Source organism: Poecilia reticulata, chromosome 2 (genome assembly GCF_904066995.2).
Source record: "Poecilia reticulata chromosome 2, P_reticulata-male-v2, whole genome shotgun sequence".
NCBI classification, from domain to species: Eukaryota; Metazoa; Chordata; class Actinopteri; order Cyprinodontiformes; family Poeciliidae; genus Poecilia; species Poecilia reticulata.
Window position 1 is genome coordinate 42,795,307 of NC_088831.1, and position 27,534 is coordinate 42,822,840.

Below are 27,534 nucleotides of genomic sequence, written 5' to 3' on the forward strand. Positions count from 1 at the left end.
ATGGAAACAAACTGTTATAAGTAGTAAAAAACACTAAGTATAAAAATATGCATTAGTTTTATTTTTCTATCCTTAATGTATTGTTGTAATAAGTTCATTCGTGTTATTTTAGTTATTCAGTGCAATTCCATATACAACCACTAGGGGGCGCCATTCGCATTGGTGCCATAGAGAAGGTTGGGCACACAGAAGAAGAATGTTAGCCGCTAACGGGAGCTAGCCATGTGTCTCATCTTTTCTAAACCACAGGTCAGTAAGAATGTATTTTGATGCTTAAATGTTGGTATCCTTTAAGAGCTAAAGAGGTTGTTGAATCGAGAGTCAACAGTGAGTCACTTTAGGCAGCTTTTGATTAATATTGTGTAGAAAACGGGACATATTTCTGGAGGCTAATTAATGCTAATGCTAGCGAACATTGTACATATGTGTTGCGCTAGCTGAGAAACAGTTGAAGGACTATTGAATTCATTTTGAACTTGTATTTTTCACTTTCTGAAACGGTAAACGACATTTTTCTGGTGTCTTTTATTTATGGGTTATTGCAAAAACCACAGAAACAATGTTATCAAACTAAATGGCTGCGTAAAGAGACGGTATTAAAGGAGCAGTTTTGTAGTTTTTTGTGTAAGACAAAATACTGTAATTTTGTTAAAACAATGGATACAGTTAAAGGCTACATTGCTTAAATGCTAAAGTATATGTTATGTGTGCAGAATAAAAATTGTAAAAGCTATTAAAATAGTTAAAAGCAAATCCATATATTTCTATTTTGATAGTCAAAAATACAAAAGGTCTGAGAAAAAGGGACAAGATATTTGAGTTAAAACAAAACTAATGTGGTTTGGAGAATTAAAAGCTAAGATATTTTGTCATTCAATAAAATTCATGATGTAGCATGTTAAAATAATTCTCATTTGGTATAAAGGGATATTACAACCATTTGTGATGTACTGAATCGAAGGGTTATCTGTGAAGTTATTCAGTGATACTTGGAAGTATTTTATATGAAGTATTGCATATGTAGTGCTGTAAATGGAGTACGGTCATTACACAGAAGAATAAACATTCCTGTTAAATGCTAAAGGAAGCTCAAGGTGTGTGTCTCATCTTTTCCATATCACAACGTCACACATTGAGAGAACAAAAATATAACATTACCATTTCATTAAAGAGTGGATTTGATTAAAGTCTGCCTTAATCAAACTCTAGTTTGTTTTCAAAGTCTGATTTGTTAATGGAGTTGTGAATGCATAATGCAGAAAAAAAAAGTGAACTTTGGTCCCCATACAAACCTCGGGTCTCGGTTCATTTGAAATGAACTCTGGTGTGGTTTGGTGTGGATGCAGTTCACATATGCATTACAAAAGCAGGAAGTGGACTATAGTTCAAGGCATTCTGGGTAAATACAACCAGAAGAAGCCCGAGAGTCTAGCGCTAGCAAGATAAATGATTTGTGATCTTTTACCAAAGACAAAAGAAAAACTCTACAACTGCTAAAATCTTTTTGTTTTCATTTTGTGAAAATGGAAGTTACACTCATGTCTTCTTCTGAGGTTTGTGTGTTCTTCAGCAGTTCTTGGTACAGCGCCTCAGCAGGCGAGGAGGCGAACAGCTTTTCCAATTAGCTTGGATCATTTGACACAATGCAATATGAAAATGAACTACAAGAGCTTAAATAGTAACAAATATTCAGACTGAGTCTACTGGACTTAGTAGGTGGGTACTGTGATCAGAGAGCATTGATGTTCACAAGTCTTGGTCAAATCAGAGGGTTTGATGAAGTGTTTGTACAAAGCTATATTTCTTAAAAGTACGACAAGCTCATCTGATTGTTAGCTTGCTTTGTGGAAGCTGCTGAAGTCCAGAGGACAGGCAGCAGAGACGGATGAAAGTGCAGAACATAGGAAACTTTCCCCAAACAGACCAACTACATGTGAGGAAGAAGAAGTGTTTTTTCACAACTGTCCTTTTCATCTCTCGCACTTTCTCATCTCTTACCCTTTCTGCTCTCTCTTTCTCTTCATCTCACTCCAGGGAAGATGAAAGCGAGTTCTGCCACTGGCTGTGAACTCCCCTGGACATGAACATACTACTGCTTTTGTGTGTTTGTGTGTGCTTTGGCTCATGCAGCTCAGATAACTTTTTGTTGTTTCCACTTGTAACCAGAAATTGGAAAACAGTAGAGTTATTCTATGCAGGACATTTATTTGTTGCAACTACTGCCATAATCTCAGTAGAGAGAATTTTTTCCTCTCATCTCTGAATATTCTTGTTTAATCAAAGTTTTTCTTTCTCATTAGATCATAAACCAGGTAGTTTGTTTTGCTTTAGAGTAATTTTTATTCAGATTAATGTCGTATAAAGTGAAACATTTTCATCCTTTTCACAACCTTACAGGGTTTCGGTTCATCATCTGTAAGGATTACAACACTGGAGTTTTATCTGCTGCGCTTCAGTTCCTACCGTCAATCTCGCCCCAAGCTATGCTGACGACACCTCGACTCCTGAGGAAAAACCACTAAAGATTTCACACAAACCACCTTTGCACAGATCCAAAGGCGGATTCAAGTGAAGCAACACTCCTTTAACTTGGGTGCGTACTCTCAATATGAACAACTTTTTAGTTGAAGAATGAATATTTCTGAGGCACTGAGAGTTTTGAAACCATCTTTTCACTTTAATTTTGGACCTAATCAGTCATATTACATAACTATTAGTTTTGGGCTTTTGACCTCTAGTACATTATAAACAACACTGACACTCATTAAAAATTACGCTACATTACAACATCTTGGTTTTTTTCTCAGTTTTACGGTTTTCAAAGCTGATTTTACTAACCTAATAGGAAAAATGGGTATATGTACATATATATGTATATGTGAACAAACTCACATGTGGAGTTCCTCAACGCTCCATTCTTGAGCAACTCCTTTGTCAGTATCTATGACTCAGTTTATGCTTTATTGATATCGTCTTTCACTATCTCTGTGTGCTTACATTGACAGCACAAAACTTTATGGTTCTTATTAATCTTGTATTACTCTCAAACCACTTAGGTCACTTTGGCAGCATTTTTTCCTCTTTGTCTTGGTACAGACTTCCAGAAAATGATGAATCGAGGCTAGAAACTCACTTTAAAGTTGTCTTTGACTGTTTATTTGTGAAACTTCCTTAAACATCCTTAATTTTATTCTGTCATCCAATTTTACTTCCATTTTCTGTATTATACCACTTTAAATATGAATAAACTTGCATCATCTTTGTGATAAACAGAAGTCATTATTTGTTTTGTTAGACATCAACACTTAGCGACTTGGTGAAGCTAAAACTCCAGAAATGTATAGATGGACTCGGAATCAAATATTTATATTTTTAGTTTGATTTTCTTACAGATGTCAGTAAAAACAGTAAGCAGCTGCAGCTCATCCTAAATATTGTGCTTAGATTTGACTTATTTATTTAAATATAAATCTGCATTTCCATACAGCTTTTCACAAAATGTCTACATTATAATATAATTTCTTTAACAACGTTGTAATAATAGGTGCTGTTGATATAAACCTGCCTTGGTTTTGAATTTCATTTCCAATTTTTATTTCGGATCCAGTCGTGGTAAGCAATCATTCAGTAGTTGTTCGTTTTTTTAAATTGGCCTGTGTGCAATTTGAATGTCAAAAACTTTCAATATACTTTTTGTAAAAGTCTCGAGAGGTTTCTTTTTTTTTTTTTTTTTAATCCCTGGAAGCAACATTAAATTCAATATTGAAAAATTGAAAGAATATGGCACCACCGCCAGTCTGCCAAGAGAGAGTAGACCACCCAAACTCACAGAGCAGGAAAGGAGGGCCGCAGGCCAAAGATAACCCTGAGGGAGCCGCAGAGCCCCACAGCAGAGATCGGCGCGTCGGTCCACTGAACCACTGCACAGCGTACGGTCCAAAAAGCTGGACTTCATGGTGGAACGGCCAGAGAAAAAAAAGACTTGGCTTAAGAACACTGATGGTATCGAATATTGGTGGCGTTGCTTTTACGCTTGCTGGGCGTGTGATATTACAAGCTGCATGGACTCTAGTGAAAACCAGACTTTTACTGGTATAAATGTTGAAAAGCAGGTCTCTCTTTCCTTTTTTTTGAAGTCAAATAATGCAATGCTGAATTTTTTAATGCTGCCAACTGTTTAAAAAAACACCTGAGCATGTTTTATAGTAAAAACAAATCAACATTGGTGTTTCAAACTGATATAAAATTTAGAAAATGCAACTCGGATACACACAAGTTGTAGTCCAATAAACTAACTAAAGAACTGCTGAAGTGGATAACAGCCCAAAAAAAAGTTGAATATTTGGAATTGGCTCCTTTACAAAATTACAAGTAATAAAAACATAAAACATGAGACAATCAAACCAGCTACTAAACTCTACTTGAATTTATGGTGGGACAATATGGCTGAAAAACTTATATCTATATATGCACTTCATATCAGTCATTATCAATAACTATTATTGATTTTTTTGTTTTTGTTTTAAATATCTGCAATACCACCAAACTGGTAATTCAGATAAGTGTTTATTTTTAAGCAGTTATGAGGTGAAACCTTAAACTGCTGCTGCTAAGTTACTCAGCAGGTTGTTGCTAGGCAACCGAAGCTTGGGGGGGTTGAGGGGGGTTGAAGCTGCTTGTTGCCCAGAAACGTGTTGCTAGGTAACCAAAGAGTGAGCGAGTTATTTGATTTCATTTAGTTAGCTTAGCTGGATGTGAGAGGTTAAGCTAAAGCCTTTCCTCTGCCTACATCTCCCAGAATGCTGTGCGGTTCTGGATCGGCGTTGAATAGTCTAGTAGATGTATCATCTATTGATATTAATCACTCGTTTATTGCAATATATATATTGTTGGTTTTTTGTGAGCTGTGCTTGCATTTCTGTATGTAAGTTGCAAAGCAGTAAAAGTGTTTTAAAAAAAGCAAAAAAATGGATAAAATACGGCAATAATTGCAGCTGAAAGGGGGAAAATGACGGCGTGAAACCACAGTACTTGTTCCATGATGTAAATTCTGATTGAAAATTTTTAGTCCCACTATGGAAGCGTTAGTGGAAGCGTTTTTAAGAGGAGGGCGTGCTGAAAGTGTGGAGCTCTCTTGTGTTTTTAGGCCACTGCACTGAATGTGGGTCTAGCAGATGTAAGACTTGGGTGGGGTGGGTGGGGTGGAGGTTCGGTGGGGTTGCAGCTGATGACTTCAGAATCGGAGCAAACAATGCAGCCCAGCTGCTTCTTCTGCTGAGCTGTGCAAATGTCACATACAGAAATAGAAAAGTTGAGCACGTTGCTGTGGCTGCGCTGCAGAAAGGCACTTTCTCTGCAGGTGTAGAAAATCTGTGTTGGTGGCTGTGGAGCAAACGTGAAAAATGACCCAAGACTTCCTTAAAAGCCCAAAGACGATCAGCCTCTAAAAACAAACTATGTCGACGATGTCACAATGTCAACAAGAACTGAAAGGTATATCATTACCGTGCAGGTGCTGGTATCTTTAGAGTATTCCAGGTGAACTCAAACAAAATCTTGTTTTCAGAAAATTTGTTCTGCTGGTTTTGTTTTCAGCAGTTTCAGATTTTATTAACTAAAAAATGTGGTAATGAAAAAACATTGAAACTGTTCTTGGTTGTGTATTTGATGAAAACACATATTTATTAAAAAACCAAACACATCAAACAATTGGTTTGGCAGCAGAGAAGAAAGAAATGCATAATTTTGCATCAGTCAAAAATTGCAGATGGAATTAAATTATTCCAGGATGCCACTGTTTTTCTAGATTAGCCCTGTGAAGGGAGCAATTAAGCTAAGCAGGTTTTTACAGTTTTGTGTAAAAATACAAATGGACAGCCATTATGCAACTTAGCCTTCTTGACCACTTAAAGCAGGTATAAACTCTTAGTCACATTAAGGTTAACAACACAAGTTTACAACAACACAATGTGGAGCTTAGCGTCTTGCCCAACCTTCAACTTCAATATGTTGGGAAAGCAAGAATCCACCAACTTTCCAATTTGTAGACGGCTGCTTTGTTGAGCTAAAGACAGTCCAGTTGCTTCTTGCTAGTTAATGCAAACATGTTGATTACGAATCTAAACTTGGAACATTAGGAAGAATTCAACGTTTCAAGCTGAAACATTAATCTGGAAGGCTCCTGAAGTCCAACTGGAAACGCGCCGCGTGGTTGGAAGTGTTTCCAGAGTTTTGAGCGTTTGATGCGTGTCAAGCGGCCAACGCTGGAGTTGAAAAGTCTGACCTTTCACCGCTCAATGCGGAGCATCGAGAGGCTCCAACGCGCACCGTTACCAACTGCTACTGTTGTTTGTTTGGTAGAAACTGAGCACAAAAGGTTCAGCAAAGACATCTGAGCCTCCGTTATGATTGCAAAAGCTTTCACTACATAATATTTTGGTGCCACTCTCTCAATTTCATCCGCCATTGTACAAAGAGAGCGGCAACTGCTCGTCCCAGCTCACGTCTGTAGCGATTTTGACTCGTTTGACATGCGTCTAGAACGAAATGTCTCACTTCAAAGTTGAAGTGTCAGACGAGTTTTTGACACTTAAAACGTTTTGGTGTGAATGCAGCATTAAAGGTTGAGGAAAACCTCAGTGATTGATTCTCTCTTGTCACTTTAAGATGGAGATTTTTCTGACTTTTCCATAGAGCTTGTCTGATATTTTCTTCTGATATTTTCTATAGAAAATGCAGCTCAAGACAATGCTACCTCACACACCATTGGTTATCAAGGTGCTCCAATTATTTTCCCTGCTGCTGATTGGCTGTACCCTTGATTGGCTGTACCCTTATTGGCAGATATATGCGTATAACCATCTGAGGTAGTGTTGAGACGGTTTCCTCTGTCCATACTAATGTATATAAAGGAATATTTGGTGTTTGAATGATAAAAATGGGAGCTACTATATGATTACTGAGTGTCCATTTTATCAAAATGTTCATAAAAATCGTCAGTAGTTGAAGAAGATCACAGCATAAAGAGGAAATAGGTTTTATGGATACTTTACTAAAGGCTAAAATGTGGTGGGTCACTTTGGGCCGTCATGAAGTAAAATTAAAACTTGTAAAAAGTAATATTTTAGGTTTTTATTTATTCAAGTCATGCTTTCTGAACCGTTCTCATGAACTAAAACAAATGTCTAAGGAAGGTTGTGTTTCGTTCACAAGTTGTAAGTTTCAGAGGGAACTAAAAAGAGTCCCTCATTTTTATGCGTTTGGCTCTTGTGTTTTTGAGTTTCTGTGTTTTAGGTTTTCTGTAATTTGAGGGTCTGTCAACAGCAACCAGTTGACAGATGATAATCCGTGACTATTTGGCTATTTTAAAGCTTTTTAAACACAGTTTTGAAGGTTTTAGCCAGACTCTGATGACTAAAATTAAATCTTGTATATATAAGCTTTCTGTTTAGTTTGTTGCGGTTTTCCACACTTTATTTCCTCCACTATGATTTGATTGGCTTCCTTAATGTGGACCTTGCAAGTTTGCGCCCTCAGTTGTAATGCAGATGTCATTAGTTTTTTCTGCCATTAGTGGATTTTTAATCACAGTTCCCATAGTCTCTCTACAGAAAGCCGTTTCCCTCCTGAATATGAACAAAACGCTGTAAATGAAGTCTTTTCTTCAGGTTTCCAACCTTTGAGACCGTTTTGGTTCCACATCAAAGAGCTTTTAAATTCTTCCGATTCTTGTGGGACTTTGCCAGTCAAAATTGTTTAGCTGATCATTTTCCAGGGATTAGGGGAATTTTTCCTGTTTAATGTGAATGTTAGTCTCCTTTTAATCAGCGGGTAAAAGGAACAATCACTTACATCACTGAGCCGGGGAGCGCCGCTTCTCCACCGGGCCACAGCGTACTGCTTATTTATCCAGCATCTGAGGCTCTCTAGGTTTATTTTATCAGAGTGAAACTCCAGTGTCTGCCCAGATTTCTGTGGAGTGGCGTGCCTCATCTGGCCTCTTTGTTTTGCAGCAGATGTGGAGAAGTGGATGGGAGATGGTGTGAGTGCGGGGCAACCGGGGGAAAGAATCTGCCCACTGAGGCCTTTATAGTGGAAATGTTTCAGCCTTGAAGTAATTGGATCGCTTAAATGCTTGCTGACAGATACATGAGTAAAAAACCCACGGAGCTTGGCGAATTTAATACTTTTGAAAAACAAAACTTCTTCGGTTGTATATGTATTGGGTTCCATATGTTTGTCTTGTTTCATTAAGTTTATAAGCCAGCGAAATGATTGGTTGAAATGAGAAAACATGTGCTACATTCAGAGTTGTTATAGAATTATTCACCAGGGCACAAGTGCACGGACCGAAGCCGTTTTTGTTGATGGATTTAGAAGGAACAAACTGTAACCATTATGTCAGTGGAACTGACAGTGGGAGTTTATTCTCATGGCTCATTTCCTGACATGTCTGGACTGTTTTGCATGTTGGTTAAGGTCGAAGGTCGTGGATCTTTCCTGGTGTTAGACAGATCTGCGCATGTTTTAGGTAATCCAGACCTGCTGTGGTCAACCAGAAATCAGAATTAAATATTCATAAAGTTTTTATTCAGAACACAAATCTACATTTGCGACTTTTATTTTGAAAAAATGACTTCCTGAAGAACATTTCCAGGCTTAAAGGACTTAAATCAGAGCAACTCCGGTTGGTTTTGAAGTTCTGGAGGACTTGGCACCCAGAACAAGAATCAAACATGCAGAACCAACATTTAGCTTTATACATTACTAATCGAGAACAAACTTAGAAAATGCTATCTACTTATCAACCCAGAGCAAATGGAGCATTTTAAAGTGTAGTTTTTCTTTTATTGTTTTTGTGTTGCTTTTGTTTTTCTCCTAATTCATGAAAAGCACCTTGAACAGCCTTGTTGCTGAAAAAGTGCTGTATAAATAAAACTCTTTATTTGGCTGCTTACATTCACAGTATCTCTGTCTCCACGTAACTTGGAATTGCAAAAACAAATTAGCTTAATGAAAACGTGCTAATTTTGAAAAAGAAAAAATTTTCGATAAAGTTTAGAGGTTTTTTTTGTTGAAATTTGCATGTATCAAATATCTGTTATTTTAATTGCAAACTTGAAAAAGTTTTGTGCACATTTATAATGGAAATGCAGCTTCTGGTTCTTATGAAACTATCAGTTGATGCTAAAATAAAATAAATGATACAGATTAAAGTGTTTAAGAATGCATATTTCTAAGTTAGGGCTTAGTGTATTAATAATATCTGAAATTATTGTTAAAACTGAACTATTTGTTGTTATATCCCAGCTAAGATATTAGCCCTCAATGTTCATCTAACAGATTATAGTGGCATTAAAGTCTGTTAATGCTATTAAAGTGGCATTAACATATTAAGTATTATAATACAGTAATATTATTATTATATTATTGAAGTCAAATGTAAAGTGGCTTTGCTTGTTTAGAAGAGCTTGTTGTTACGGGTTTTTAAATGTATAAGATTTGAGTAAATGAAATACCAAAACTTTGTTGCTTTTACAGTTGGATAAAAGCAACAGAAGTGTTTGAGTTCAGTTGAGATGAGACCTGCTACCAGCAGCCAGTACTAATCAAATTTAGAGTTTTACTCCCCTTAGCTTACAACGATGGGTCAGTCGATGTCCGATCTGATTCCGCAAATATTCAGATGAAGAAAGATGGAGGAACCAGGACGACTTCCAGTCCGTAGAACACACACATCGTATCCAGCGTGGTACTGTTGAAAGACGGGACAGGATGTCACTACCTGGGCGCATGAATCGGCACCAGGGGTGACCTGGTGTCACACTCTAAAGCTTCCCATCATATGAAGCGAACGCTGGCGTGTCGCTGTGCATCACTGGCAGGAGAGGTGTTGTCACCTGTTTGGTCTGTCATACGAACCACGTGGTGAGACACAAACAAGAATCACTGCTGAACACGACGTTCATAGATTAGTATAAACTCATCTATAGAACTGATTGGTAATTCCCCTCCGTACCTTCACTCACTCATCAATATTATCCAATCATTGGAACTTATTACGCAGAATCCTTGTTTTATTTTTGCTGCTCTCAGTGATTGGAACAACTTCAATATTAACCTTTATCAACTCAGTCAAAACTACTACAAGATCAATGTACCATATTTTAAAAGCTGCTGATTCATCATGTATTTCATTACATTTAGTCAGTATGAATGTGGTTTTATTTTTATTTTAGAAAAACCTTCCTGCCCATAGAAATCCCTTTCTACAACTCTTTGAAGAACCTTGAATTGATATGAGTTACTATAATATTAAATTTTTCTCTGGGATCAATAAAGTGTTTTTGATATGAATTGGATTTGAATGTACAGAACATTATGTGAACACTTTTACACCCCATTTCTGGGGTAAAAGCCTCTTAAAATCTGGTCTTTAATAATAAGATACAGTTTTCAGAGAAATTAAAAATTATGAATGAATCTTTTTAATTTACTGAGATGTACCTACAGTTTTTGGTTTTGTTTTCTGAGCTGGCTTGTAGGATAGCGTCTACTATAATATATAATAATAATATATAATAATAGTAATAATACTATAATATATCAGCTGCACACTGCAAAAACACAAAATCTTACCAGGCATGTTTGGTCTAGTTTCTACTGCAAATATCTAAGCACACTTGGAATATGGCAAAACTAACTTAGAAGTAACTTTTCAGCAAGAATATAGAAGTTTGTATTAAGCAAATAATAATTTATTATTGATTAAAAATGACTAGTTTCACAAGCAGATTATTTCAAACAAGACATTTTTTCCATGTTACGACTGTATTAATCTGCCAGTGTGTTTTTGCAGTACATTCTGAGAAAATACAGAACATATGTTTGTTCTTTTTCTGAAAATCTTTTTTTTGTTGTGATAATTTTTAACCCTCTGACTTTAACAGCGGCACAATTGCAGCGTCCAGTTTCTCTAAAGACAAACAAAAGTCTCTGGATTATATATCACAATCCAGCTTTCACCTTTTCACTGAAGGCTGTGGTCTGATGACTTGGTTTTTGCTCTTTCTACATCCACGTCTGAGCTGCTGTTTGATTACAGGAGCGCTGCAGGTTGATGATGCAGCTCCGACGGTTCAGACGTCCTGATTGGTATCAGAGTCCCAGGGTTCAGCTGCAAACTGGTGGCGGATGACGGAGAGTGTACAAGTGCAAATACATTGTCATCATAAGTAATTCAACACCTTCTTTTTCTTTTTGCACATAAGTCAGAGCACTTAGACAAATGGCAACACAAATACCTGGTATTGTGTTTTTCTGGGATACATGGCTGAAGAGATGTTTATTTTTTTAATCTTTTTTTTTTTTGGTTAGGGTTAGGGTTAGGGTATGCAGGAATTGTTCTCATCTGTCCCCAATTAATTTCTAACTCCTCCCTTTGCCACATATGGGCTGGTTAAGTCTTTGATCTGTATTAGCAAAGTGTTAAATCTGTTTGATCTCTTCGATTAGCCCCCAACGTGGCGTCTAGACACAGAGAGCAGCGGGTGAGGAGCTGTCCTTTGCCGCTGTGCGCCCTGAAGCGCTGTGTGCTTTAAAACACAAAGAGATTAGAACGAGGAGGAGCATTGCACTTAATTCATATTACACATTTAGAGTTAGCCGGCTATCAAAGTTACACGTCCTAAGATGAGCCCTGGAAAGTTTCAGCTGCCTCATTGTTTATGTAGCTTTACTCTGTATTTTTGTTCATCGGTTTCAATGACGCTTTTCATCAGTGGAAATGTTTCAGTGAAAGTAATGCGGTTCTGTGACTCACAGCGGGATTTCACCTTGTTGGAGCTTTTCAAAGAACAACCATTTTTCCTGGTGAAGAGATTCTGTTAAAAGAAATAAAGTCCAGCCTTCATCAAACATGATTCATAAAGAAGCCTACATTTTAAACAAAATGGTTGCCCTTCATTTCACTGAATGGGTATTTTTTATTTTTTTTTACAGATTTTAAACAATTACAGTTTATGGTTTTGTGCCATTTATGCAGATTTTTGTGTGAATTTATTTTCTGGGTCTGTAGTTTGGTTCATTTATTTGTTCTTCATTCTTCTTAAATCAGCCTGGTTTAAAAATATTTATAATATCAATACTTGTTCAGCATAAGTATTGGATCGATGCTAGTGTAGTAAAGAATTATTGCTGAAAAAATTAGACCACCAAATCACAAAAAATGACCAAAATTTTTTTTAGTTTCTAATTCAAATATTTTCGTACAGTTGAAATAAGACAAAACTAACTCAGGTAAGTTTTAAGCAAGAAGTAGAACCTAAAACAAGCTCCTATTACTTGCAGAAAAGTTACCTTTAAGTTACTTTTGTGTTGTTTAAAGTCTGCCAAGATATTTACACTAGAAACTAGACGAAACATTTTTGGTGAGATTTTGTGTTTTTGTTTAGGATTTTTGAAAAATGTAAATTATTTGAGTTTGAATGGGATCAGTTTGGCTGCATTTCTCTTCTATACAGTTTCTCCTGACATATTCTAGTTATTTAGATTTATTCTCATGTGTAAATGTGAGCAGGGAAAAACAATTCCCAGTAGTTGTAGCTGCGATCCAGTTACTGTACCTCCCATGCCGAGAGCGGCCGCTCCCACTGGTCTCCCCCCATCTTAACGGGTTTTAGCCTCTCACAGCTTGAGGGCTTTGCTGCATTTCAGTGAAAAACAGCAAGTCCTTCAATCAGGGCGAACAGTAAGCAGCCGGGGCAAAAAAAGTGTCAAGCAGTGGAGGAGAGCCGACTGAATACTTTATGACTCGCAGAAAGAGCAGCAGCAGCAGGTTCCCACCGCCGCAGTAACAACTGTGAAGAATCTAATTCCTCCTGCCTCTCCCGCTCAGACTGGAGGATTAAAGTCGGAGAGGCTCTGCCGGCTACCCGCTGCTCCCAGTCCGGCTCTCCCACTGGACCCTCCATACAGGAGCCATTCAGAGGGTGGCCCTCCCCAAAGCCTGACTTATGCCCACGATGCCATTTAAGTGACAACAATTCGCTCTAAACTCCCTCTCTGTCTCTCCTTCTAACCACATTTTTCGCCCTTTTCTTCGTCTTTTTTATTACATCTAATCAGGATGACACGTCTCACCTTATTCATGCCGCCTTTGTGCTGCGTCTTCAGTGTTTACATTCGTGTGGTGCCTCCTCCCTGCTGCGGCATTGATGTGGCATTATGCAGCCGGGGACAGGAGAGGCACCGACTAAAAAGATGAGTTCTGAATGTGCTTAACGCAGCCGAGGGCCCGCAGGAGCACAGCTCGTCCCCCTGAGCTCCTCCTTTTGTGCCGTGCTCCTGATGGGAGCAGACTGGCTGAGAGTGAGGAGAGATTAAAGGTGCTCTGTGTGCTTTCAGACAGTTTGTGTTGGATTTGGCAGTCAACAGCATCCCTACAGGTCATTCCCAGAGCTGAACACAGCCCACGATCAGAGATGGATTTTATTTTTTTTTCCACATAGCTGCCGGCCCCAACGGTCAAATACTACTGGGCTGAACTGACATGTCCCAGTTACTCCAGTTAGACTCTGCCTGTGTTTCTCCCTGGACTGATTGACATGTTGGATACGAAGCAGGGCCCATGAGGCGGCTGGTAATCTACCATCACTGCCACATCGGTCTCACAATGCACTTCTATTCTGGGTATTTCTTTGATCTATGCTCATTGCTGCACCAGAATTAATGTTGAAAACCAAAAATAGTAAAAAACTGAGAGCAGGCTGGGGTTCAGAAAAGCATGCTGACGTCTTAATAAGTCAAGTTGATTTCTGCAGCATATTTCACCAACAAAGTGCTTTACATCATTAAAACATCATAGTAACCAGCTATGAAACGATCAATAATCAATGCATTTTGTTAGTCATCAATAGCATCAAATATGTTGATCAATGTTCCATTTATTATGCATTAATATCAACTTTATAAAGGGGGTTTTGGTTTTGACTTAAAGTAACTCAGTGTTTCGGCGGTTTTGCAGTTTTTAGGAAGTTTGTTCCAGATTTGTGGTGCATAGAAGCTGAGTGCTGTTTGGTTCTGGTTCTGATGCAGAGCAGAACCAGAAGGCCTGAGAGGTTCTGGAAGGTTGATCCAACAGCAGCGGATCTCTAACGTATTGTGGTGCTAAGCTGTTCTGTGTTTTATAAACAGTATTTTAAAGTCTATTCTTTGAGCTACATGGAGCCAGTGTCTGTAGAACTGGGTGATGTTCTCCATCCTGGTTTTAGTCAGAACGCCAGCAGCAGCGTTTTGGATCAGCTGCAGCTGGAGGATTGATTGTTTTTTTTGTTTTTTTTTTTAGACCTGTCAAGACGCTGTTTCAGTAATTAATGTGATTAAAGATAAACGTATGGATGAGTTTCTCTAGATCCTGGAAATGTTCTCCAGGTGATAGAAATCCGACTTTGTAATTGTCTTTATGTGGCTCTGAAGGTTCCGGACTTAGTCCATCACAGTGCAGTAGAGAGGAGTCGCTCTATTTATGGCTTCGCTGGATTCACCGTTACAAATTTAAATCTTTCCATTTTAGTGTTTTTTGAACCGTTTAAAATGTTTCAGGGCATCATTTATTTATGAGATGCTTGTACCGATGCCTCCATCCGCATCCGACCAAAGACGTGGAGTAAAAGTAACAGATAGGAGCAGGAAAAAAAAGAGCCTAGCAGGAAAATAAATACTCTGGATGCAGGGAAAAATCATGTGCTGCTAATGGAAGGTACACCGAGGTGATTTCAAAACACTTTGTCCCTCCATTTCTGTGATGGCCGCACAAACTCTAGAGGAGTAAATAATGTGTGGAAATAAAAGCTGGCTAAAAATACAGTTGTAGAAATGTCCTGAGAAGAGTTGTTTTTCCATTTGTCCGATTGCGCGTATGTATTATTTATTTCTGACAAAATGTAAGCAAGGAGAGGAGTAGCAGATGCAGCAGCAAGAGAACCAGAAAAACTCCCAGAAAAAGCTTTTTAAATTTCACAAACTCTGGAAAAAGGAGGTCAGCTCTGTTGCAAACTTGATGGACTCAGAACCTCAAAATGTGTTTGAATTTAATTCCATGCAGGTTATTCTTACATTTGTAAATCTAATTCCATTATTTATGCTTATTTTTTGAATATTTCCAAGTAGAATAGTGATTATTGATGTGGAAAGAAGCTTTTTAGGAGATGGTTGAGGTTTAAAATTAAAATTTTTTTCAAGAGAATGTAATTCTTTCATAATTTTCACACTGACGACATTTTGTAATCCAGGTCTGACAAAGTAACTCATCACCTGTAAAGTTTCAAGTTGTAAAGACCCAACATTTTCACCGCTTCCCGTTTTTATCCCACTGAAATTCCAGATGTGAGGGAATCTTTTTCCAAAGTCTGATTTGAAATGAGATTCTCACAGTTCTCATGCAGACGGCTGCCGTTTGTGGAGAGTTTATGCGTTTAAAACATATGCGGTCTGCTGTCTCTCATGTTTCATGTGCTGTGCTCCAAACCTGCTGCTCCCGCCAAGCAACAAAGGCTGATTTCCACTCAGATTTGTCTGTGACACTTTGAAAAAGTGGAGCCATTTATCAACCTGTCTCACAGAGACTGGAGGTGGAGCTGTTTGGGAATCTGCTGCTTTCAGAGAGCATGTTGAAAGTATTCAGACCCTCGGCTATGTTCACAGCAAGTCAGATTGTTTTATGAAATCAGTTTTATTTATTTTTTTTGCATTGTCATTCATACTCCTAATTAAACGTGAGACTTGTGTGTGTGAACAGTTTACAGTTTGAGCAACATAAGCCAACACTATTGTCACGAAATCACAAGATGGAGGAAGCCGAGAAAAGAAAGCACAGCTAATAGCAGCGGCGTTTTGTGGAGGGTTGACTGTAGAGGATCTGCTTGGATGTGGAGTCGGAACCAAGAGTGGAGTGATTGTGATGTGATGCACTTCACTGACTCAGACTTCCTTCATAATCTCAGAATGTCACAGAACACTTTGAACCTTTTCTTCAGACTCTTTCAACAAAACACTCACATCCGATGACGTAAAAGCTAAATAAACCTTTCAGACTGCAGACGCTCCGGAAACTATCGGATGTGCATTTGGTTTAGTTCATGGAAGTTTTACAAATCGGATTTTTGGAGGAGTGTAAAGATCGGAAATGGGACGTTGAGACCGAAAGAAAAAAAAAACATTCAGCTTGTATTTGACACATTTTTTCCAACACCTAAAATGTATTTTATTTTAAGCGCTGGGCCAGCACAAAGAGCACAATTTTAAAATGTACAGAAAATGATAAATAATTTATTAATGCTATTTACATTTATAATATATGTACATAAATACATATGTGTAAAAGTTTGGGTGTTTTATAAAGAGAGCATTAGAGAATAAACAACATCATGAAGACCAAATAACTTTGTGCAAGTTTGACCAACTCAAGTTTAATACCTTTTGTAGGCCGATTTGAACAAAATTTAAGATAAGTGCAACAATAAAGATGTACAAAAATTGTTTAGCTTAGATGAATGTAGCATCATGAGTTTTACGACAGAAGTGAACTAGTGTCAGTGATCAACATCATCCAGCAAAGAGGTGATAAAGCTACATTTGCCCCTTGATGGACACAAACAAGCTAACTAGCTAGCAAGAGTATATTAGCAGCTAGTTAGCGGTAGCCTCAACTGGCTGAATGTGACTCAAAGGTTCTCCTGAAAGACGAGCTGCACAAGAAAGGCGTTAAATAGTCCTGTCACCTCGAAATGTAAAACCCATAATTAACATATTTGAGGCCAATTTGCATTTTCTAATGAATTTGAGACATTTTAAGGCCTTAATTTTAGAAACACAAATTGAAGACTTTTTAAGGATGCTGGGAAACCTTTAGCGAGGCAACAGTAATCTAAATTGAATTAGAGTCTGTGGTAAGACTTCAAGAAGAATGAGCAACAATTTTCTAAATAATCCCAGCTGCTGGAGAAATACACAAAAAAGACTTACAGCTGTGAAGTGATTCTGCAACGTTTTAATTTCACTTATTCAAACTTTTTCTTGGTCTATCAAATAAAATCCCAGAAACATAAACTGAGGTTTATGTTTTAGCAGTATGAATAATTTAACAAGAGATTTTTACACTGATAAAAATAACTAAAATGCAAAATTTTACACAAAACCATGCAAACCGTGAAATGTTTTATGAGTTAATTTATTGCCCTACTCACCACATTCCTGTGAAGCTAAATATAAAGTGCAACAGGTTCCCGTTTCCAAGACTGGGATGATGAAGATTTTAAGAAATACTAAACCAGAAATACGGATGGACAGATCCGAGTTCGGGACGCGTTAGGAAGATTTAACCCGGTCCCAGTGCTGTAATTTCTTCTATTCAATCTGCCACAACTGTGACTGGAGGCTTCGTTAAAGGGTCAGAGATCTGAGATTAACAGAAAAGTGAAGGGGGAGGATTGCATGTAACCCCCCTCCGTCTCACCGTCCATAAACTAGCGCCAGCTGTTGCCTCATGCTAAACCCAGCTTAGAAACAGACCTAAAAGGCCTCATTACGAGCTGCTCCACGGTGAACCTGCAGCGCCCCCTTCGGCTCTGGTGGAGCGCCGACACTGCAGCCCCGAGTTGCATTTCGATTAAACTCCTGAGACACAAATCCCGCTGACGAACAGTGTGAGCTCAGTCAGTTCTCATCAGTCGGACGTGGGCAGCTCAGATGAACCAAACACACAGCAGAAGTGGGATTTAATTTAAAATGAAGCAACGCTGAGAGGTTAAAGACGATCAATTAAAAATACTGTAACATAAGAGCGCCACTATCTTTTGATCTGGAAAGTAGGACATCAAATGTTACTCAAATTATGTTGGTAGGTCTTGTTTTAGTGCCACTGGGTATTTCCAGGGATTTGGGCTGTCACACTTTTTTCACGGGTCGTCTTGTAATCCCAGACTAATTTCACGATGTTTGTATCAGAGGGGGTTAGAATGAAGAGGATTAGGGGCACTGGTAAAAAAAAAAAAAAAAACTAATAAAAATAAAATGTTTTTTTTTTGTTTTTCTGACTTTGATGTCAAAATTCTCACTTTATTTCTCACAATTCTGACTTTGATGTCAAAATTCGGACTTTTTTTTCTCAATTTCCACTTTATTTCTCAGAATTATGACTTTAATCTCAGAATTTTCACTTTATTTCTCAGAATTCAGACTTCAATCTCAGAATTCCATTTTTTTTTTCCCTCAGGATTTGGACGTTTTTCTCAGAATTTTGACTTTCATGTCAAAACTCTTCATTTTAATCTCAGAATTTTAATCTCAAGTTTCCGTCTCTTAGAATTCTGATTCTATTCCTATATTAAAGTCAGAATTCAGTTGTTTTTTTTTTTTTACCCTAATTTTCTTGTACAGGTTAGACCATCAGTCTGCAAGAATAAAAAGTGGAGAGACAGAACATGGAGGAAAAGCTTTTTACCCAGTTGGGAGTAAAAGCGCGGAGCGGAGCGGTTGGGCGGCCGTGGGAGGGGGCGGCCGTGGATGGGACCGACGATCAGAAAGCATGTGACAGTTTGGGGTGAGGAGAGGGCCTGTGGGATAGACGCATCCCGAGTTCAGGCAAGGGTTAGTGTGGCAGGAGGCGGGAGCCGCTGACTCCGCTCCGCCATCATGGCCGCCACCTTCATCAGTTCGCCAACGCCGTCTCACAAATCGCCAACCGTAAACTCTCTGTGAACCCGGACGAGTCTGACGTCGTCGCCAAGGGGTCCGGAGGTTTTTAGGTTAAAATCGCCCCAAAAACTCGAGGTGAACCAGAAGTCGCACCAACCTGAAACACTCGGCCTGAATCATTTTCACAAATCTCTGAAATAACTGATAAAACATAAAACTGATTTAGTATTTATATAATCACATTAACTACATTTGGTATATTTATAAAATCTAAAGATATTCAAAGTAAAATGTTCAACATGTAACCACTGTGCATGCAAATATTAACATTTAAATATTTCTTAAATATTTAGAATAAAATGTACAGTGCAAAAAGCAGAAAATTAAATTTATCATAGTAAACATTATTGCAAAAATATACAATAAACATTTTTTTATTGTATATAACAAAAAGTACAGATTTTTAAAAATACATATTAAATATATATTTAACCGCTATCTACACATTTACATATTATTATCAAAGAACGATGCATAAAAAGTACATACACTTTTTATAAAAAAAATTTTTATATAATTTTTTTCTGAATAACTGGATCACGAAATATTAAAAATAATTTTGTATGTATGTTTTTCTATTAACGATTACAAAAACTGTTGTTTTATTTTGTATAAACAATAAAAAGCTTCAATATTTTTTACCTTAATTATCCATATGTAAACTTAATTTGCTGCTTTAAAATAAGATATTTATAATTTTATCAAATTATTAAAACGGAAGACCCATCTGATTTAAAATTCTGCAGCTGTTCAATAATGGTTTAATTTCCAGCTTTATTCTAAATGTTTTATGGTTTATTTCTGGAAATGTTTTTATGAAAGTAATAAAAACAAAACATTGCTAATGAACACGTAAACCTTTCTTTTTACAGAATCCAGCTGGCAGAATTTGGGTGAATTAATGTGATGCTTAAAAAGCCTTTAGACGTTTAGATTCGTTGAACGCAGCACGGTGGGTTGGAGGGTCGGGGAGTTTTTGGAGCGCTGATGATTCCCTGAATTTAGCTTCAATAATCTCCTGAATACGGAGCAGCGGCCTCGTCCAATCACACGGCTCGTCTGCTCTGCTCCCACAGATACAAGCGAGTTCACGTCGAGTTCATCATGGCCGCTGCCCTGGTGAAAGATCGACCGAATCTGACCGCACCGCGTTGACCGCGCTGAACCTTTCTGTTGCGCCGCTCGGCTCGTTTCTGTTGCTGCTTCGTACCTGTTGACATGAAAAACGCTGCTGTAGGCGTCTGGATCGTTTTCTGCTTCCCACACGTCTCACCACTTCTGCCTCTTTTGCTCATCTCTCTGTCTCCTCTTCCTGATCCATTAAAAATACTTCTACACTCACAAACAGGCGGTTTGATCTGCGCGTCCCGCTTTGGGATGCGGAGTTTGGCTGGACGCCATCAGCAGGGCGCCCAGCGAGCCTCCTATTTTAAATTGGAGCCATCAATCAGGACAGTCCTACATTGCACGCCACAGGAGACAGTCATATTCCACAGCGACCCCTCTGTGACCTCTGGACGATGCGGGAACATGTGAAGTGGCAGCAGGACAGGGGACCTGCGTGGACGGCGTCTCCGTCCCCTGAGAGCTTTAAACGGCCGACGCCGCGGAGGCAAGCGGCCATGAAGGAGACGGGCAGCGAGCCGACCTTTCACCTCTCTGCGTGTCGAGCCGTGACCGTGGCACCGTCTCCAAACCGAGCCGCCATGCGTTGGCGTGACATCATCAGGGACTGTCTGATTGAATTTAGAAAGTTTTTCCCTTCTGAACACTTTCACACTTCATTAACAAACACCTCTAGGCGAAATCTGTGCAAGATGTCTGACTCTTCTTGAAAAAATAAACAGGAACATCCAATTATCTAGCAGTAATGCAGAACTGTTCTTATTTATTAGCTTCATTCGTTTACAGTCTAATATGAATATATAAACAAAAGTTTTGAATGAAAAGTATTTGGAAGAAAAACATCCTATAGTTTACACTTTCTCTCTAAGTAACTAAGAATTACTGATTTAAATCATGGTCAAAAAGTAGATTTTTAACTGGTTATTCAGGGTTGTGTTTAAATAGCAAGAGAAATAGACTTAAAAATATTGAAAAATAATAAATTATTTCATCCCACACAAACAAACAGCGTAGAGCGTTCATGAAAGAAATAAACTGGAAACCCAAATATCAAGCATTAATATTTAATTCATTTGCACTTTAATATGAACATGTATGTTGATGTAAACTAAAGATTTGAGTGAAAAGGAGAAGTTCCAAAAAAAAGGACCTTAAATTATTACCAGAAGTTTATTTTTAGACAATATTTTTTTTATTATAGAACTTTCTGATTATTCCTGGCTGCATTTTGAACAGAGGTAAAAACGTTGAGGAGCAGCGAACGCTTTCATGCGGCATTAATAAACACCTGTGAGCTTAATCTGTGCTAACAGGAGAAAATTAACTGGAGCACTCAAATATGAAGCAGCATAAAGAATTTATTTATTTCCTTCTTTTACAGTTTAAAATGGACATGTATCATGTTTATATAAAGAGAGGTTTTGAATTAAAATTAAAAGAAATGGTCCTATAGTTTACCCATTTGCTCAAAAATAAATTTGTTTCACTATAAACAACAAAGCATTGCTTACTTAAATTATGATTTTTCTAAAATATATTTATTTTGGATATAACGTTCTCATAATTTAGGGCTGTATTTACATAGCAAGAAAAATACATTGTTGGTAAAACGGTAAAAATACTGCAAAAATAACATTTTAAAACAAATTTTTGACTACGTCTGTAATTTGAAAATGAATAATTTGTAATAATAATAAAAAAAAACTTGAACTTATTTTTTAGGAGCTCAGGTTTTCTGCTGGACTTTGCAAAACTCACCAAAAAAGTAATATAAAACAAATATAATATGTATTCCTGCCAAAATTCCCCCAAACATACCTTAGGAATAACTCGAATTTAAGCAGCAGAAATACATACAGCCTTTGCCCTCAGTCCATGTATTTTTAATTATGTTTTGCATGTGTGCTGCTCACATTCATTTCCTGTTTCTACAAATCTAAAAAAGAAATAAATTTTCTCAGACAGAAAGTTTTTCCCAACACAAAACTCCAGACTCTTCACATAAAATCCGGATTCATGTAAAGAAGCGACGACTTCGGGCAACAGCAACATGAAACTTCTGAAAAGTTTGAGCTGCGATCTCGTTCACAGCTCATAAAATCCCGCTGGATGTTAAAGGGAATCGAATCTGACTGAGAATCACTGTTCGCCACAAACAAACCAGGAGAATGAATCGTATCTGACAGCGTTCGTTCATGATATGGAAGTAATTCACTTCTCAATAGGCGCCCAAGTTTTCCACTAAAGCATAGTGTGCTCGAGTGGAGAAGCTCAATAGAGTTTAATGAGTGATTTTCAGTAAGTATGTGGGCCAACAGGGCCGACGGAGACGCCATTGTCTTTATTTCTGAGGATTCTGTCATCGGATCTGTATCAAGGTGGACGACGAGTTCGCTGCAGCGCCAGGCTGCTATGTAGGTTAGCGCCACAAAAGCTCTTTAATCCAGAGTGGAAATAAATAAATAAAAGTGTTTGGGGAGAGGTGAGTGCTCGGTCAGCTTGTCTGCACAACCCCCCCAACCCACAACACACACACACACACACGCGCGCGCTGCTTTGGTTGTGTCATAACCGCGTGCCGCCATTAGGCCTCTGCTGATTTTAATGTGGAGCGAGTGTGCCGTCTACCGAACAAACCGGGCGCCGGCGGGAAGCCGCGAGCCGAACCGCCTCCTGACACCCGCAAATTTAAAAAGTAGAAACGCAAACGTGGGTCCGATCTGCCGACCCCGGGACCGACGCATCACAAAGGTCACGGTAAACGTCTGAACTGCTGCAAAAACAGAAAAATGTTTGAATCTAGGCCACATGCTAGAGCACATTAATAATTAATGAGACTCATGAAACAAATAGTTCAAACTGAAGGAAGTGTCAGAAAACTGAACTACTTAAAATACTGTATTGTGAAAACATAAATGTTATATTTTATAGAAAAGCAGATGTGCACTAATAAAGTTTATTGCAAACGACTGAAATACTAGTCATGATACATTTCATTATATACATATAATTACTTTTAGCTATATTTATAAGTATTGTTTTTATTTGAGCATGATGGATACACTTCAGTCGTGCTTTTATTTTGTTTTCAATTAAAACAAAAAAAGATAAAATGTAAATTTTGAAGAATTTAGGTGTATTTCAATATTCTGTATATTTGATCTTCTGTGGTTTGTTGCTGTGTAACTCTGGTCTATTTAAATAATAAAAATGCCTTTCCTCTTCTTAATTATTTTTTTTTAACAAATTTCAAAGTTCGCCCTGCAGAAAAATCAGAGCTGACAGTTTTGCAAATCACAGCATATGTGTGTAGAGAAGCTAAGCTGGCGGCGCTCGTTTTCCACCACATTCCACGCCGCTCAGCCGCTTCTCCATGATCTGCTCTTTCTCTGCAATGACAGTTCGGAGCCGAATACCAAAGGTGGATTTTTAAAGGTGCCCACCTGTAGAATCTCTGGTCTAGTCCAAACACGACCAAAGCCGTCGTTGGTATGGAGAACGAGGCCGAGACTCGGGGAAAGCAGCGGAGTCAGAGAACGTCCTGCTGGGGAAAACGCAGAGCAGCTGTCGGCCGGCTGAAACGCAACATGCCGCACTCTGAGTGTTTTACCTTCTCTGGTCCCACGGCACAGAGAAACGTCCACAGGTGAATTTGATTTGTTCCTCCTCTGCCGCCGCGTTCAGCACAACTTTGTCTGTGACCTCACGGCGACTCGACACTCCAACACCGAAGGACAAACTCACAGAGTTTAGAGCTGGGAAAGAATAAAAAACACAAATGTGCATTTTTTTCTTCTCCATTTGAGTTTCTTTTTCTTCTGCCTTGAAGATAAATGTTTAATGCAAGGTGACATTCAAGTGCGCAGCGTGTACACAAGCTGCATTTCTAAATAAATGTGAGGTCAGAGCAGCATCAGGAAACACCTGCCTGCAGTAATTCATGAAGAAATGTTTATTAAAGCAAAATAAAGATGCAACTCATTTTCTCTTAGTCTATTATTTAATTTCTCGCAACATTTATGATTTATTTATATTTTATTTTTAAGTTGTTAATCATGCAAGAATATTGCTATTTAAAATTCCAGATTTTATTATTATTCAGGTTTACTGTGTATTATCTTCACATTTTATTAATTCTTATACGGTATTTCCTCGCTAATCAAATCCACATGATTACATTTCTAAAGTTGCGTTTACAGTTGATTTTTTTTCTCACTTTTAATTACGATCAATATTTACTTTGTTAATTTAAATCATTTTATTATGTTTCTCTGTCTGATTTCTAACCTGTCTTGTGATTTTACATTTTTAAATATTTTTGTGAAAGAAAATGAATAGAGTTGGAATTTAATTTATTTTTGCCATCTCATTCCAAAATGTCAAAAACCCGAAAAAAAAAAAAAATTACCTGAAAATTCCCAGAGCGTTGATATTTATTTTTATCCTATTAATTAAAAAATACTTCACTCAACCTTAGAGCTACAAAGTGGAAAGTAAATATATCAAGATTTGACTTTTCCACATTTTAGCCTAATTTGATTTTGTCTCATCTGCAGCTACTCTGTTAATGTTTAGTCATAGATATAGTACAAATTATCCATTTATTTAATTTTTGCTTGAATTTGAAAATATATGTCAATATTAAGTTAATATTTTAGTGTTAAATGTGTGTAAAAATATTTAGGTAACATAATTCAACGACATTGTCGGTGCATGGATTTAACTTGTCAATTACAATTAATGACACTCTGAACTCATTTAAAATTCTCCTAAAATATAAAAATATAAATATCTTGTGTTCATATTGGATATAAATAAAATATAAGATAAAGCAAAGCTCACAAGTTAAAACGGAAAACACTCATTTGAAATTGCAAATAACCACAAATAAACTAATCTTCAAATTTAAACTAAATCTCATCATGTTATAGGTGTATATTCCCATTTTTTACTTTTAATTTTGGATACATTTCCATACTGTTTAAGAGGGATTTCTTTCATTTTTATTTTTCCACATTTGCTGTGGATATGTTTATTTTTCACTCTTGTATTAATGCTAAGTTTAAAATCGCAGTAGATGCTCTAAACTAGATCAGCAGTTTTACTTTGCAAAGTTATAGTTTCAGAATTTGTCAAGGGTTTTACGATGAGATGCTTAATAAACTGAGATGACTTCATAATGCGACTCTGTGCTGAAACTCTGGACATGATTAGAGTTAACCAGTGAGGAGTAGCGGGACGTTTCCGATGCAGATAACATGGAAATCGTATCCAGGCTGTTTTGTAACACTGCATTTCTATTTTCCACGCCTAATGACATTATTTGCCCTGTCTGTGCTCTTTACAGTGGGCTGCACCTCATGCTAATCCGAGTAAACAAGTCCGAACGCCCGCAGTGACCAGACTCAGCTTCACCTGGTTATATAACGGGAATACGACCATTCAGACTAAAACCAAAGAAAGTTGGACGTCTTTGGAGAGACGCTGGCCTACAGCCGCTCTCTGCAGCACACGCTGCCCTACATACACTCTGACTGAACTTCCCTATCCAATGCTTGGTGCGTATTCCTCCAAATCCTCCAAATATAATAAAAAAATGAATCCAAGCTAATGGCCAGAGTTTATATTTTCCACGCCGTCTCTGCGCAGCTCTGCAGAAACACAATAGCATGCAATCATGTAGGTAGGGCTCCATTTGCCTGATGATAATTGCCAACCTTTGCTCATCAGGATGCTCGACTGGCTCACCCGCAGCACGGATCATGTTCTGCTGCTGACAAACATCTGACTTCTGACCTCAGCTTCTATCCGCCCTCTCATCTTCTTCTGGTGGTGACTAATGGTGAATCATAATGACGGTCTGCAAAAGGCTGAAATTTAAGCGTTAGAGCTCCGTATGTGTGTAACCGCGTATTCCCAAGGTTAAATAAAGTTTGGCTGAACTTCAAAGCGGTTCTGATGGTAACGTTAGCAGCAAAAGGAAGAGAAAAATCTGTAGTTTGATCATTGAAAAATTATACATTTCATGTTTAGATCACTCAAAAAATAGTGTTGGAGGCATGAGTGATCAGGAAGGAATCTGGAAAATAACATTGCCATACATTCACACGTATTGTTTTGGTTGGGACGGTTCAAGAAACAACCGTGCTTCAGTATAAAGTATTCATGTTTAAAATGCAACTCTTAAGATGATATGAAATTCTGAAGTTGCAGTGATGAGAAACAATCAGAGCTTTTTACGAGTCACTTCAGGTTCAATTGGTACTCTGGGTTTTTATTTTCTTTAAATAGAAAAAGTCGCATTTCTGTGTTCTGGAACGTCTTTAGCGACTTATCCAGCTGGATAGAGGAGCGGATAAACCGAGGGGAAAAAGACGAGGGACGGATTCCAAAGTTCACTGCAGAAAATAGGTCAGCCGGTGTTAATGTGCTTGAACTTCTGACCTGACGGGAGTGCAGCTAGTAGCTGAACAACAGACTCCTCTGACTGCTGGAACCCAACCACCGTCTCCTGATCCAGAATTAACGATTCTGCTTTAATTTCAGGGAGGATGTGGCGACAAAACAGCCGAGTCACGAGGACGCTCAGAGGAATCCACAAGAAGCTTGTAGGTATTTACTTTGTATTTTCAAAGCTAAATGTTCCATAATCTCTTTCAGATTTTCTGTCGTAACCCAAAGAGGTTTTTTTTCTCCCCCTTCGGTTGTTTGCGTCACGTCTTTACGCCGTCTCTGACCTCATTTCTGTCTGCAGCAAACCTCCATTTAACAGGGCAAGCGGCTGCTCTCTGCTGCGTACACAAGAAACAAGATGGCGGCGTACGGTACCTTGCGTTCTGTTTGTCTCTTTCACTTTGCTTTGCTTTTCATTAAGGTCGCCAAGTTGCTGTTTCTGTCCGTCTGCGAGTTTTTAACTCCGCGCCTTTTTCCAGATCGTTGGACGTTTCTCCGTAACAACAACATCAAAATGACGATAATGAAAACCCAACCGTAATGCAAATGAAATGATTTGACAAAAATGAGCTCCGGTAGCGTGTTCCTCTCCTGTGTTTCTCGCTGTGATTTTTTTTTTTTTTGGTCTTTTCCAACCCCCTGTTCTCTCTGCAGCAGGGCTCATAATATCAGATTGCACAGCCGGTCTTCGCCAAATGTGAATTTTATACTCTAGTGAACACAGGCTTTACACTTTCATTAGCTCACATTCTCCTCAGCAGTGCAAATGCCATGTCGCTGGTTGGGGAGGGGGAGGGGAGCGTTTTCACTGCGCCTCACATGGCGGCGCAGGACTGCAGGGCGGGACGGGGAAAGCATCCGGATCGGACGTTTTCCCCCCCGGGGTACGGAGGCTGCAGCCTCAGAAAGGGACAGCTAATGCAGAATCTACCTCACTGAGCACATATGGACGATGTGCAAACTATGAAGGCATGCAGAAATACCAAACTGTTGTTGTGACAGGATGAATTTCTATTCACGGATCGTGTGTGTGTGTGTGTCACGAACAAACTATATTAGTGCTGAGGATTTAATGCAGACCTTACTAATGGACTGATATTCTCCTTGGGAGATGTTTACTTTTGTATGAAATGGTGAGGAATATTAGTGAGGAAAATTAATGGAGTTTTAATGCAGTTACATATTAAATCTGAACGACTTGGA

The 27,534-nt window shown here is 38.2% G+C and overlaps 2 long non-coding RNA genes across 4 annotated transcripts; one reads left to right on the top strand and one right to left on the bottom strand.

Moving 5' to 3' along the window:
* The first annotated feature begins 134 nt into the window (after window positions 1-134).
* Window positions 135-27,534, top strand: LOC103461805 (uncharacterized). Of its 3 annotated transcripts, XR_014086673.1 has the most exons (5): window positions 135-249; window positions 2,398-2,593; window positions 11,105-11,234; window positions 25,226-25,436; window positions 25,609-27,534. It is a non-coding gene; the product is annotated as an uncharacterized LOC103461805 (long non-coding RNA). The 3 variants fall into 3 exon arrangements; XR_533204.3 differs by lacking the exon at window positions 11,105-11,234; XR_014086672.1 differs by lacking the exon at window positions 11,105-11,234 and having other exon boundaries at window positions 26,425-27,534.
* LOC145550881 (uncharacterized) lies at window positions 23,018-26,797 on the bottom strand. The gene is made up of 2 exons (XR_014086674.1): window positions 26,707-26,797; window positions 23,018-23,633 (listed from the first exon to the last, which is right to left on the bottom strand). It is a non-coding gene; the product is annotated as an uncharacterized LOC145550881 (long non-coding RNA).